We start from the raw sequence: 11,916 nt of genomic DNA, 5'->3' as shown, positions 1-11,916 counted from the left end.
CGCGCTCCACCCCATAATCCCCTTGCGCGCGCCCCATTGCTCCATCAACGCTGGTAGCAAGAAACCCTAAGGTGAGATCGTCCACCAGCGCCTCGAAAAGATGACCGAGTTCGTGGAATAGCTTGCTTGAGGGGTTGTGCAGCTCCGAACTGCTCATGCTGCGAGTTATGAGACCATGTCTCAACAGCACTATCGCTTCGGTGGGCCTGCGTTAAAATAGGTACAGACCTACTTGCTACTCTCGAGCTCCCCCGTCATCTTCCCCCAACTGATGTATCCATACATGGATCGGATCGTCATAGCTAGATGCACTTGCAAACGTAGCTTGTTTCTCTTGTGCTCTGAACGCAGACAACGGCTGGAGGCTATGTTAGGTCATACAGATTCCACTATGATCCAACCCAGCCCATAGCTCAAGGCACAATGACCAACGAGTCCAACGGAACACCCCAGCAGCACGAGCACTACATCACTATTCTCTTCTTGAGTCACGAGGAAGCGTGCAATGGGGAAACTGGTGAAAGGATGGTCACAGAAACCCAGAAGCTTGCTTATTGCCCTGACTCAATTGTAGAAGCATATTTCTCTGTTTACTGTGAAGCAATCGGCCCTTGGGTTATGGTTTATGAGAGGTTTGACAGATTCTTCTCCGGCAACGACGGCACGCTCCCACCCTTCTTCGCGGACCTGGAAAAGTTAGACTTGATGACCTTTTGGAGAGCAACAATCAGGTGAGTGTGAGTAGCAAGAAACGACATTATCTTCTCGATCTGTAGACTTCTTGATGGTGTATCACTTGGAGAAAACTACTCAAAAGCTTCTCAAATTTTGCAGATCATTCATTGCTGCTGTTTCTTTGTCCAAATCAAGAGGTGTCGTCCATGGTGGCCTTTTCCGCAGGACTAGCTACACCATTTCCTCGGGAACGGTCAAAATCATCAATGTAGGAAGGGCCCAGCGCTCAAGGGATTATGTTGATGATTTGTACCACCTGAGCTCCTTCATTTGGAGCAACCTATTTTTTGGTGTCACGGATAGTGCAGATTTGGCTGGATTTGACTATCTTATTGGTTCCAGGAAGATGCAGCAAAAGTAAATTCCTCACCACCGCACAGCCGAACCGCGGAGTGACTGTTGGTGCTAGCCATCCCGCACAGCTCTCCGCGCTCCACCCCATCATCCTCTCGCGCCCCACTGTTCCATCGACGCCGGAAGCAAGAAACCCTCAGGAGAGATCGGCCACCAATGCCTCGAAAAGATGACCGAGTTCGTGGAGTACCTGGCTTGAGGGGTTGTGCAGCTGCGAGTTGCTCATGCTGCAAGTTATGAGGCCATGTCTCAACAACACTCTCACATCAGCGGGCCTACACCGAAATAGGTACAGATCTACCTGCTACTCTAGAGCTCCCCCATCATCTTCCCCTACTGATGTATCCATATATGGATCGGATCGTCATAGCTAGATGCACTGCAAACGTAGCTTGTTTCTCTTGTGCTATGAACACAGACAACTGCTGGAGGCTATGTTAGGTCATATAGATTCCACTATGATCCTACCCAGCCCATAGCTTAAGGCACAATGACCATCGAGTCCAACGGAACACCCCAGCAGCACGAGCACGACATCACTATTCTCTTCTTGAGTGACGAGGAAGCGTGCAATGGGGAAACTAGTGAAAGCATGGTCATGGAAACCCGGAAGCTTGCTTACTGCCCTAACTCGGTTGTAGAAGCATATTTCTGTTCTTACTGTGAAGCAATCGGCCATTGGGTTGTGGTTTATGAGACGTTTGACAGATTCTTCTCCGGCAACGACGGCATGCTCTCACCCTTCTTCGCCAACCAGGAAAAGTTAGAATTGATGGCCTTTTGGAGGGCAAAAATCAGGTGAGTGTAAGTAGCAAGAAACAACATTATCTTCTCGATCTGTAGACTTCTTGATGGTGTATCACTTGGAGAAAACTGCTCAAAAGCTTCTCTAATTTTGCAGATCATTCAGTGCTGCTGTTTCTTTTTCCAAATCAAGAGGTGCCATCCATGGTGACCTTTTCCGCAGGACTAGGTACATCATTTCCTTCGGAACGGTAAAAATTATCAATGTAGGAAGGACCCAGCGCTCAAGGGATTATGTTGATGATTTGTACCACCCGAGGTCCTTCATTTGGAGCAATCCATTTTTTGGTGTCACAGATAGTGCTGATTGGGCTGGATTTGACTATCTTCTTTGTTCCAGGATGATGCAGCAAAAGTAAATTTCTTGACTTCAACTTAAATTCCACTTTCACACTGTTGTACATCATTTCCTAAATTTGTTGTCTTGTGTCTAGTTTGAGGTGTAGATGTACATATGGCTGCTGTGATCCCCGGTAGTTCTAAAATATGTCTAGGTATATATGTATACTTTTGGAAGCATATACTTACCGTTTTGCATATGTGATCTAGCATAGCAATATTGGCCAAAGCACTAGTATTAGTCATTGTATCTGCAGTCCCACATGAGGCAGGCCATGACCAAAGGTATAAAACTCGATAGGTTAGCGGTCGTTCATTACAGAATTATTACAAACTCTCCTTTCGTAGTGCTGAGCCTCTAACTGTTAAGTCGGGTGATTGTGACCAGTCCTGTTCTTCTTATCAAATTGTTTATTTTGATCCAGTTTGAAAAGGGCTGCGGCATTGTCCATCGTACACTTTCTTATCTCAATTTATGGCTCTTTTTGGATTGTACCTTGATGCTGCTCTAGAGAGAAACCTTTTCTTTGTAAAAGCTGGAAATTAGCAGCGCCAGATTCATTTCTTCAATTCCATTTGTTATAAAAAATAAATGTTTGAAATCCATTTGAGATGGATTGCATTATGCTTAATGGAAATATAGATTGTTTTTAAGTAAATCTGGAGCCCAGCCTAATAGCTTTTCTTTTCATCCAGAGACTGGGAAACAGTTCTATTGAATCATCCAATTTTATTGGAACCAGATGATTTGCTTGTTAGTATTGAAGAACTTAAAACTTTTATGTGGGGCAAGGATTGGTTACAAACTAGATTTGCAAATGTACTTTTTGTGAAAATGCCTAGGTACCGAGAAAACTTCAATATTTTATTGACCGAACCGTGTCCTCGTTAGAGTCTTGGCAAAGAGTAAACCCCTCTCTATCATCTATTTGGCCATCATTCAGTTCTCAAGGAACATACATCTCCACGCATATGATCGCATCAATGAGGTATACACTTTGCAGTTTATATGACAGCTACAATGGCTTGTTCTTTACTTCCTTCATCCAAAAAGATGGCTTGTTCTAATGCCCTACATTATGTGCTTTCAGATTTCGGACTCCTCACGAATGGTTCAGGAAATAAATAAACTGTTTCCTGGCTTTATGAGTATGGTCTACTCAGTAAGACATGCGACGAACACTGACTGGAACGACTTGCTCGATCATCATCCAGAAACAAAGAAGTTTGTTCGTTCTTTCTATCGTTAGCATGTGTAAGCCCTGATTTGCTTTAAATATAATGGCTGTGCTTTCTTGAAGAATGGGCTGCTCAGAAAATTGTCTGAATATCTATTCCTGAAATTAATAGGGCGGCCACCGAGAAGTGCGGATGACAAGAAAGATGGCTCTTTTATGATTATATTGTTTGCAGGGGCAGTCAACTTAAGTTTATGTCTGTATTCTTCAATTTGTCTGATGCACTTACCATAGCAGTTGTATCAGAATTCAGAACCTATCATTTGTGTAGGTCATTTAGATGTCGTTTGCAATCGCAGTGAACTTAAGTTTCTTCGATGTGGTCTAATCTACATTACCATAGCTGTTATATGATTATATCAGAACCTGTTGTTTGTGTTAGACATTTATATAACGTTTTCAGTTGTATGCAATGAACTTAAAGTTTGTTCAATGTGGTCTGATCTACTTATCGTAGCTGTTGTATGAGAACCTGTGATTTGTGTTAGCCGTTTAGATGACGTTTGCAATTGTATGCAGTGTCTAAGTTTCTTCAATATTGTCTGATCTACTTACCGTATGTTATATTGGAACCAGTCTTTCATGTTAGCCTTTTGAATGAGAGCAGTGGCAGACTGGCAGAAGTTTTCTAGTAGACCCTCATCATGACACAATGGTGCCATGATATAACTACCACAGCTACTTTTGCCTTTAAATTTCTGATCTATTAGTGATCTGCCTTGAAAGATTCTATGTGCAAACTGCATATATATCTGATATAAAGTTATGTGCACCGATTTGCATGCTTCTCTTCATTACTTGATGTTTCACAAATTGAGAGTTTCGGTGCTTATGCTTTTGATATATTTGTCCCAATTCAAGTTAAGTTATAAGTAGTGGATACGCTTAATTATGTAATCACATGTGTACAACCAGTATAAGATTTGAAGTTTTGTAGCCTATGACTGAGTACAGTTCCTGCAGGATATGTACTAGTGAACGTTCGGATGAAACCTAACTCAACCATATTCTACGATTACGATGTAGCAATGCTGATTCCTCCTTTCTTTCTAACTTTTCATTTTAGGCATTCGTAACATGGTCTTGAATACATGTAATCTTGCAAGTATTTTTACAATGCAGAGAATGACAATAAGGAACTAGCACAGTTGGTTTCATTGGTGTGCTTCTGACATTCTTCTCATTTGGCTTACGGCTTACCCTGGCCTTGGTTGTGTTTTCTGTTCTCTATATTGCTTGGTTCTGTCAGGACCAGTCCCAGCTGGGAGTTTCTCTCCCCGATCTAGTGCTTTTAATTTGCCATGCTATCTTATCAGCGGCAGAGAAGCACAACCTTCAGCCATCGTCTGTAACAACTATGTATATGGCTACTCTCGGCATTTTCACAGCTACCATATCTTCACTCCTGTGCCTGACTCCTTTGAGAACAATATAGGGTCGTAGTAGCTACATGGTTTCCACATGCACAAAGTTCTGTCTTGGCTTCTCGGAGCAACCTCCTGGAGCTTGATCCTTCAGAGCGCTGACCCAGAACAGACGGGCCTATTTTCGGAGTTGGATGCCGGTCATGCCCCTGTGCTGCTATCACCTCAACGTTGCCGAAACATGCTTCAGCCTTCATGAGCGAGCCATGGAAGGCGCCATTGTTTTACTTCTATAGGCCCTTTCTCGGTCGATCTCGCTGCCTTGTTGGAGATTTCAGTGGTTAGAGAGCTCACTTCGTTACTGCATACATCCCACCAGGTCCACAGCGAGGTGATTGTTATCTGTAAAAGTAAGGCTCCTTCCATGAAGAATACGTATTGCATCAGTAGCTGCTATGCTCAGGTCGATCAACTGGAGACCTAACCGTCAAGCTCTACCCTTCTTTAACTACCCTTTGAATGTTCATGTGCTGTACAAATTAAAGGCTGCTATGAGCGAACCACCAAGCAAGTTGTTTGATCCATCCTTTCTTATGATGTGACACCCTTAGAACTTCCAATTACCTAGGGAGTTATTTCATTTATCAAATCAAAGCACCCTAGATGACGTATTATATTGCTAACCAGAGGCATAACCCTTCTTTCCCCTCATAAAGGCAGTAGTCAGTTACAGGACTGGAAACTAAACACTCACAATCATAGCCACGTATCACAACACTGCAGCAGATCAAATCACATACTGATCTCTTTGAATCTGCATCATAGTTATGATCATTACAACTTGACATCAACAAAACACAACCGCAACAATTACCACATCTTAGTCGCACGCACCCACTCCAGTTGTCCAGCAGTGATTGACAACAAAAGCACAACAAAAAGACCTTACTCCTCACAAGTCAGATCTGAGAATTTTGTTATCCAAGCCTCAGCTTCCGCATGCTAGTACTTACCGGGACATCCTTGATCTTTGATCCAGTAGACACGAGCTCCTTCAACTTGTGTGATTTGCGATCATCCTCTACAGAAACTGCAAAGAAAACCATGATTCAATACTTCATGTACTAGTTATAGTTTTCCACACAACATAGAATTGTCAAAAAAATGATATTCATTATTTGAACTGCTTAGATAAGCCAAAAAGTGAACTACTGAGTACTGACTCTCAATTAGCATCTCACTATCAACAAAGCCTGAAACACAATTCCAGATCTTCTTCACAACCACTCACTCAAAAAAGACACGATGCTTACTCATTTTCACATCAAAAAGGCAAGAACAATCTGCTCTATTTTTTAAGTCACAACTCATATTTTACTTTCATCCAAATTGGACCTTTATCCATGCAGCAAGAAGAAACAAATTTAAATTTATCAAATTAGACACAGTTTGACCAATTGCTCATTGGCAAATCAACCAAATGTTAGCTACAATGTCCCGCAGAATTGTCCAAGAACAGTGATACATGTCAATAGTATCAGCATCCCAGGTTGGAAACTGAATATAGGAATACTGGCCAAAGTAGGCAATAATTATAATGCATTCATCCCTCCAAAAGGCAACTAATAAAAAACTGCAGATAAGTAGTGACTCAGAATACTCAGTTGTTACTCTACTTGATGTCATATGCTGAAATCTCCCTTAGATAACCTATCAATTTCCACTTTACAAAGCAGCACTTTACAAAGTTACTAAGCTGCTTGATAAAATGTTCAAAGTTTCATAATGCTGAAAACAAATATCATCAAAATCTGTAGCAACTAGCATGGGAGCTTATCAAGCTATTGAAGTATGCAGTGTAGTTAAAACTTACACCAGGGGACAATCTTCCACTGCAGGCCATCTCCCTCAAGCCAATCCGAGAGCACTATGCTGGTGTTATCATCGAACACCCCTTCAAAGCCGAGACACCTGTTGTCCACCAAGTGGATGCAACTGAAGCCATGGCCCATGCCGTGGCTCGTCGTCCATAGCACCGAAATGTCCAGGTAGAATGGATTATATGGCACGAGCTTCAAAGGGTGGCCATGGCCCGTGGACTCACAGCCCTTGATGGCGTCGCCCATGACCTTGTTGATGAGCACGAAAGCAGGGTAGGTATCCTCGTCCTTGACCCTGTTCCCAGGCCTCTTGTCCTGGATTCAGTGCTGGTACTTGTCGTTGGCGTCGGTGGGCGCAAGGCAGACAGCGCCGTTGCAGACAGTGATGCTGAGGCGCTCTTCAACCTTGCAGTAGATGCGGCAGGAGGGCTCGGCTTCAAGCCCCGCGAGGGTTGTGTTCGCCTTGTCGTTCCAGTTGAGGATCTTCCACCTCTGGGTGTCGCGCTCGACCCACTCCGTGAGCGTGATGGTGGTGCGGTCCCGCACGCCGCCGCCGTCCAGGTCGCTGGGCAAGGCGTCGAGGCCTAGGTCGATGTCGTGCATCATGCGTATGCAGCCGAAGTACCTGCTCAAGTGGCCGCTCTCCGTCCAAAGCACCGACTGGTCGAATCTGTCCGGGTTGAACTTCACCAGCCTCACCTGAAATTAAGGGCCCCCCAACCACATTATTCCAATCTACAATCTCCAACAACTCGATTCAAACAAATAATTTCAATTTACATTCTCTATGAACTCAAAGATCCAAGATTTACGTTCTCCATGGACTCAAAGATCCAAGATTTCGCGCAAACTGACGAATCAAACATAGTCAAAGGAAAGAGCAGATCCAGGGGGAATTACCGGACGGTACGGGCCGAGGGAGTGCTGGACGGCGAGGCCGGTCGCCTTGTTGACGAGGGAGAAGACCGGGTTGCCCTCCTTGTCCTTGACGCACAGGCTAAGGCGCGCGTCCTTGAACCAAATCTGATGCTCGTCGTCGGGGTCGGCGGGGGTGAGGACAAGGGCACCGTTGCGGACGGCGAGGCAGCGCCCCTCGTCGGCCTTGCAGAAGACCTTGAACGTGCTCTGCTACTCTCCACCGTCGCCGCCCAGCCGCCCAGCTGGCTCCGACCACGGTGCCACCAGAAGTGGGACATCCTCACCGGTGGAGGGTTTTGGAAAGAATTCGCCTTTTAGATTGAATCGAAAGTGGAACCTTTAATCCGCCAAGAGATATTTTGGCCCCCAAGGCCCCAACCATGGAAGGTAACGTGGTTTTCATCTTAGCAGAGCATATTGAAGTGGTTGAGCCAACTTAGCAGCAGTTTTTATCTTTTGAAGTGGGGTTTTTCTCTGTTTGGAGTGGATCTTGTAGTTGCTGTTGTTTTTTCCTTTTTTTTTTAAGAAACAGGAGGGTGACCCCTACTGATTATATAAAATAGATAAAACAAGTACAAAGCGACAATCAAAGCAAAAAAGGGGGCAAAAGACTAAAACAGGGAAAGGAGGGGGAGAGAGGATGGGATTCACCAGAAGGTTACAAAGCATCTACCCATTCTAACATCATGGGCTGCAAAAGGGTCCTAGCCCTATGAAGAGCTACTTGACGAAATTCTGAAACAAATTTCCTTGTGACATCCCTGATCGTCGGAGCCACGTTATTGAAAGTCCAATCATTTCTGGTTGTCCAAATACTCCAAGACATGAGAATTATGATTTCCATAGAGAAGGGTAAATGTAACTGTCTTCGAATACTATTGAAGATGGAGAAGGCCGATCTAGTGGAGGGGTAAGAGATCCCAACCGAGCGCCAACAGGCCTTGGCAAAATTGCATCGCAGGAAGAGATGTGTTGCCGTCTCACGTTTTTGTAGGATGCACATCTCACAAGCTGTGGATTCCAAAACCATGGACCTCCTGCTGAGGACATCTTTGGTATTAACTCTGTCTTTTATAAGTAGCCAAAAGAAGACTTTGTGTTTGATTTGACATTTTGATCTCCATAGCCAGCTGTGGATCGGGTGAGCTCCTCTTTCTCCAATAAGGGTTTTATATGTCTTAGAAGCTGAGAAGATAGGATTACCCCAGCTGTAAACCCATATGTCTTGAGGCTGTGAATTGTCTATCTGATGTAAGATTCCTTGTAAATGTGTGAACTGGCTATGTGCCTCTGCTGACAAAGGTAGATGCACTGTATCAAGCAAAAGGCCTTGTAAAACCTCCTTGAGCGTGATTCTTTCATCTTTTGCAAAGGAAGCTAGCTGTGGAAGATCACGAGATAGGAGATGATTGTTCCAAGAATCCTTCCAGAACAAAACTATACTACCATCCGAGACTCTAGCAGAAGCTATCCCCTTGTATAAATCGATGAGTTTCACTATGTCTCGCCACCAGAAGGAGCCTTTCCTACGTCCTCCAGGGAGGTTACCATGTTGATAATAGCTTTCCCAGAGAAGATGTACCCAGGGAGTATCCAGTTTGGAAAAAAATTTATGCAGGAATTTGAGCAGGAGGGCTTCATTTTGAGTATGGATGTTGATGACCCCCAAACCCCCTTGTTTCTTGGGCAGACACACCAAAGGCCAAGCCTCTTTAGATGGTTTCCTAGATGTCAAGTCCGAACCTCGCCAAAGGCAATGCTTTCTAAATTTATCAATCTGGGCAATAACCCCTTTTGGAAGCTTGAAGGTAGCCATGTGGAACATTACCGTTGATGTTAAGACTGAATTGACAAGTTGTAATTTTCCTCCTTGAGATAGCATAGAAGAAATACCACCCAACTTCCTTTCTACCTTCTTAATAACTGGAAGAAAATCCTCAATCTTCCGTTTGGTCAATCCCAGGGGTAAGCCAAGATAGGTAAAGGGGAGGGAACCAGCTTGACAATTGAGCAAGTTAGCAAGGTCCTGCAGGATTTCTAGACTCATGTTTATGGGGACCATAACTGTTTTGGCAAAGTTGACCTTCAGGCCAGTGGATTCTGCAAACATGTCTAGGATGGATTTTAAGTGTAGAAGTTGACTCTGATCTGCTTCCATGATTAACAGGGTGTCATCTGCATATTGAATGACTGGAAAATCCGTGCCCGCCCCATTTTCAATGGGCAGTCGAATCCTGCCTTCCTCTTTGGCTTTGTTGAGGATGGACTGCAGGAGGTCTGCCGCTAACACAAAGAGGAGCGGTGAAAGAGGATCGCCTTGCCTGACTCCCCTTTTGCAATGGAAAACTTTCCCAGGTACCCCATTCAGAATTACCGAGGAGGTTCCTGAGGTAAGAATACTTTCAATCCATTTGATCCATCTGTTTCCAAAGCCTTTATGCTTTAGGATTTCCAGTATTGCCCGATGCTCGATTTTGTCAAAGGCCTTTTCAAAATCCAATTTAAGAATAACCAGATCCTTCCTAGAGGCTTTACATATGTGTAAGAACTCAAAGGCCCAGGCCAAGCAATCCTGGATGCTTCTGGTCCTAATGAAACCATATTGATTTTTATGAACTAGCCAAGGGATGACCTTCTGAAGTCTCTCAGCTAGAATTTTTGTGAGAAGCTTGATTGATAAGTTAAGGAGAGAAATTGGCCTGAAGTCCCCCACCTCCAAAGGACAGTCTTTTTTCGGGATGAGAGTGATATATGAAGAGTTGATACTCCTTACACATACTTCCCCATCATAAAAAGCATCGCAAAGGGAGTAGAAATCAGGAGCTATCAGATGCCAGCATTTCTTTATAAATTCACCATTAAAACCATCTGGACCAGGAGATTTGTTGGCAGGTAAATCCTTAATAATACTATCAATTTCTTGTCTTGAGAAGGGTACTTCTAACAGATCCAGGTGATCTGAGGGAATTAGAAGAGATTGGAGATCGAAGTACATGTGAGTAAAATTGCTTCTGCCCATTCTGTCTCTGAAGGCTTCCCACAGTAAGGTAGCTTTGGCGTGGTGATCCTTTATTTGCTGACCAGTTTGATCTTGCAGACAGGTAATATGATTGAGTTTGTTTCTGATAGAGGCTCTTGCATGAAAGAAGTGAGTGCTTTCATCTCCCAGTTTAACCCAATTGATAGAGCTTCTCTGCTTCCAATAAATCTTCTGTTGTTGTAAAAGAGAGGTCAAATGTGATGAAATTATATCCCTGAAATTCCACTCATCCAGAGATAGATCTCTGAATTCTTCCATCACATCAAGGAAGAGAAGCACATCTTTTGTGTTTTGAATAGTTTTAGCTAAACTTTGCAGATCTGATTTCCAAGCTCTTAGCTCCTTTCTTAGGTTCTTGAACTTAGCTCCAATGATCCTAGCCTTGTCACTGTAAGGGGGATCATAGTTCCATCCCCTTTGCAAAAGTGCTAGGAATTGCTCATGATTCAACCAATAGTTTTCAAACCTGAACAATTGGGGTACTGGAATGTGGTTTGAAGCTGAAATAACACATGGGTTATGATCCGATGAATCTCTAGAGAGGACGGATGCGCTAGTATTGGGGTATTTGGATATCCAGGATGAGGAAGAAAAAAACCAGTCTAATCTCTCCAGAAGGGGACTGACTTGTTTGTTGGTCCAGGTGTATTTTCCTCCTTTTAACTGAATTTCGTTCAGACTTAAACGGCAGATGGCATCATTGAAGAGAAACATATCTTGAAGATTACCCCCTGGCTTGTTTCTATTTTCCGGCCTTCTCAAAAGATTAAAGTCACCCACAACTAGCCAACGTTCCTCATCAGGCATGTCAATTCGTTTGAACCACCTTAAAAAATCAGATTTCCCTTCTGGGGTACAGGGAGCGTAGATGTTTGTTATAATCCAGGAATCCACAGAGAGTTTGCAATGGAACTCGATGGACTGAGCAAATCTATTCTGAAAGAGGGGTTCACCTCTGAGGTTATCATTGTTCCAAAAGACCAATAAGCCACCTGAATTCCCAATTGACGGAACAAAATCATACTGGTTGAAATTTGAGCAGCAGAAATTCCTAAGATAGGCTTCAGAGAAAGAGTCTCTTTTGGTTTCTTGTAAGCAAATAATATCAGCCTTAGATTCAGCAATTTTGCTTCTGATGGCATTCCATCTAGTCACCGAATTGATACCCCTCACATTCCAAGACAGAATATTCCAAGATCTTTTAGCAGTCATTTAAACGAAGGGATGAGCTATCTGAGCCTTTA

General features: G+C 43.6%; 1 pseudogene; it reads right to left on the bottom strand.

Moving 5' to 3' along the window:
* Window positions 1-5,804: 5,804 nt before the first annotated feature.
* LOC111258330 lies at window positions 5,805-10,651 on the bottom strand (annotated as a pseudogene).
* Window positions 10,652-11,916: the final 1,265 nt, after the last annotated feature.

The sequence above is a fragment of the Setaria italica genome, chromosome VIII, assembly GCF_000263155.2.
Source record: "Setaria italica strain Yugu1 chromosome VIII, Setaria_italica_v2.0, whole genome shotgun sequence".
Taxonomy (NCBI): Eukaryota; Viridiplantae; Streptophyta; class Magnoliopsida; order Poales; family Poaceae; genus Setaria; species Setaria italica.
The sequence above is the reverse complement of the archived record's forward strand: the minus strand, read 5'-3'. Positions and strand labels throughout refer to the sequence as shown.